Genomic DNA, 3696 nt, shown 5'->3' with positions numbered 1-3696 from the left:
TATATATGTATGTATATATGTATGTATGTATGTATGTATGTATGTATGTATGTATGTATATACTGCCTGTCTGTCTCTATGAGTCAAACCAATTTACACGCGTATGTCTCTATAGTTCTGAAACTATAGTATATTCAATTATGTATTTTCATTCGTGTTTTATTCACGCTGTTTTTACCGTCAGATTACAAAATGATTAAAAATATGCATATAATTTAAAAAAGAAGTGAAATGTTCATATTATCGTAAGATTTTTGAAGAAAATTCTAAAATAATTTATTAGATATAAATATAAACAAATTACTATAATAATCATTTAGTGTGGGTAATTCCAAATTTATTGACTAAACAATATGCGATACTTAAAAAAAATTATCACATTTAGATTAGTATTTCGTTGTTTAAAACTTTGTAGCTTTTATATAATTTTATTTTTTTAAATTAAATTTCCAAAACTATTTAGTGTGTTCTTACCGTAAACTCACAATTATGAATTTTAGAAACAATCTATCGAAATAAGTGAACGTGTTCAAGTTTGAAAGATTTTAGCTTTCAAAAAAAATTTAACATGCCTAAAAATATGTATTGAAATACTTTTATTGCTTACAATTCATTAAGATATTTTGATTACACTTCCTTTGAGTCCCACAGTGGACAGATCGTTAAGACACGGTTCTCAGCAGATCACCGAAGTCAAGCATCACTGGCTACGGTCAGTGTGCGGGTGGGTGACCACTTGGATCAGTCTGCGTAGGGACCGAGAGTGTGCGGTATTGGACCTCGTTAAACTGTGCTACCGTAAAGGGCTCGACTTCGCACGCAGGTCGTTGGGCTTCCGAAGCGGGGGTGCCGTCCCTCCGCAGAGGATCAAAATTGTGATGGCATGTCTTCGGATCATCCTCCGGAATGTTTCCCAGACCGTCGCCAATAGCCCATTGTGCAGCTCTAGTGCGACGTAAATTAACAACAGCAACAACACTTCATTTGAAGAGCTTACTGCTATGGAAGAAGTTTAAAGAATTCCAATTAAAGATTCGTAATTTAATACAATTATGAGCCCTTTTATTTAAGCTATGTAATCTGTAGTAGTTGGTCTTAAAAACCGTTTTAAAGGTATTATAGAGGTAGTGAAATCCCAAAGTATTATATTCTATTTCCAATATATAGATATATGTATAACCAAGAACGCTAGAAATTAAAATTTAAAAAAAAAAATTTAAATTTTTTTATATAACTACTTAATCGGGAGACCTATGTCTAAAATAACTCATTTCAAATCGCCTTATTTATGTTTTATCATTAAATTAAACGATAAATTGAAATTTGAAAAGGAAATCATTATTAATAATCGAAGAAAGTGATCAGCGTTTGCCTCTCTTAGGAATGGATTTTTAAAAAAATAACAACTGGATTTTAATACCATTTGCAAAAATCTAACAGGATTATAATCGATTCGGTGCACTAGGATGCTGAAAATGGGGCCCCAGCCCAAAATGTTTTGCCAAAGGTGTTGCAAAGCCTAGCGAAAATATTGTATAAAGTAGCAACTAAATATTTTCTAGGTATAATGCTGCGTTGAAAATTATTTATAAATATTTAATATAACTCGTAAAATATCATTTTTATGTTACTATGTATATGGTCGATGAAAGTGATATAATAAAAAATTGTCGCAAAAATGTATTGAAAGAACGAAATAAATATTTATCAAATTTATAACGAAATCTGTTTGGAAAATACTTTCTTTTTTTATACACTATTATCTACAATAATGATACTTTCATTGAAATATTTAAAAAAAAAATCTTTTCTTTTACAGTTTATTCTTTTCCAAAGCTTTAAAATATATTTATTACACCAAAAAAATTCTAAATAAAATAATAAATGTGATTTCAAAGAAGCAATTCCCATTTTTCGTTTGCCTTTTCGCGTTAAATTAAATACCTTTCCTCAGGCTTATTTGTATTTTTCAATATCGAAGCATGAGAATTCTTACAGAGATATTTAGCTTTGTTTTTCTTTGTTCTTAGAGATTCCTTTGTCTCATCTTTCTCTTTGACAAAAGAAGGAAAAGTACACTCAATTTTATATCAAGAAAAATACTAATTGAAAAAGATCACTTATTCTAAAATAATTTAATTTCCGTCTTGCGTAAATAGAGATTTCGGAATTTTGAAGCGCGTGCATATTAATATGAAGAATGCATTGCTAATAAGCTTTTCATTGATTTGACATTCAAGACAGGTAGAAGAAACAATAGTATTCAATTTATTCCACACAACTATGGTAATAAAAATGAAAAAGAGAGATTCTTAAACTATGTCAACATTTTCTGTTCTGAAAGAATGCGAATTTTTCATTAATTCGAACATTTAGAATAATTTTTACTTCAAAATAAATGGTTGATTAAAATAATTTATAATGAATTTTCTTTTTATAAATGTGATAAAATTCAATTTACTTGTAATTTTAATTAAAATATTAAACAAAGAACTACTTTTCACTACTTTCGATTTTAGGTTAAATTTTATTTAAATAAGGCTTATTATTATTTAAAATGTATGATAAAAAGTCCAAAGATATTTCTAGAGAGCACTATAATTATGTTTTACTTGCTTCGTTGATAAGTTACTTCCGTTGATACTTTTATATACGCTATTTTTAATAAAATACATTCGTAACTATACATTCTAAATTACTCATATTTTCCTATCGTTCAAAACTTCTTAGGTAGCACAAACAATATTGAAAATTTTATTTCTGAATACAAAAATTTCGCTATAGTTTATCAATATTTTAAAGCACTTTTGATAAATTATTTTTTAAGGAAATTAAACAGCTGTTTTAAATTTAGATCTATAAATTAGGTATTTATTATATTTATTGAGCTTGCCCTATCCAGTTTATTAGACTACATATGATGTTTATATAGTTAATTAAATGTTACCTTTTATTTATTTTAATATTACACGATTTCTTTTATTCGTTTTGAAAATTTGTTGTACTGTAGTTTCTTAATTGCAAATGAAAATTAGAAGGGGTATGCAAATATATAATTATACCATAATATGCTAAACGACATATTTATCCAAAGAATATGGTTGACTTAACCAAAAACAATTTGAAACACATGTGAAAGTTGTGTGAAGATGATAATGAGCATGGATAGTGTTAAAAAAATTCCGTTTGTTGGGTTTTTAAGTGATTTATAGAAATATTAGTCAAATACGAACGATTACTTTTAGACAAATACGAGCGAATATTCTGATAAATTTTAAGCATTATTTTTTGATTAAAATTATCAATAAATAACAATTATTGAATTCATTTTAGCGCAGCTTTTAACTGTGTGGTGGGACATTTCTTATGCATTATGGTTAGTTCCCACTAAGCGATACCAAATATTGCTTTATTTGGGATACTATTTCACGATAAGAAATTATGCTTCGTATTGTGAAATCGTATCATTTTGCTAAGACTGAGTAATTGCTTGATATGGGATGCTGTTTCATATGAAGAAACAGCGCTTCTTAATGCAAAATTGTATCATTTTGCTACTAATAGGGATGAAAATTGTTCTCTGGGAGCGCCAGCGTTAGACCTGAGTCAAGCAGTAACAAATCAAGTTGTCAGAGCCGAAGACGGCTTCGCGAAAATGGTGTAGTTGAGGAATATATTTGAAATCCTTATATATAT

The 3696-nt window shown here is 28.2% G+C and overlaps 1 protein-coding gene across 1 annotated transcript in view; it reads right to left on the bottom strand.

Moving 5' to 3' along the window:
- The window catches only part of LOC107452602 (protein O-mannosyl-transferase TMTC1), a 183587-nt gene that overhangs the window by 591 nt on the left and 179300 nt on the right, over positions 1 to 3696 (bottom strand). The window lies entirely within an intron of this gene.

This window comes from Parasteatoda tepidariorum, chromosome X1, assembly GCF_043381705.1.
Source record: "Parasteatoda tepidariorum isolate YZ-2023 chromosome X1, CAS_Ptep_4.0, whole genome shotgun sequence".
Lineage (NCBI taxonomy): Eukaryota > Metazoa > Arthropoda > Arachnida > Araneae > Theridiidae > Parasteatoda > Parasteatoda tepidariorum.
Note: the sequence above shows the minus strand (reverse complement) of the source record. Positions and strands in the feature narration are given on the sequence as shown.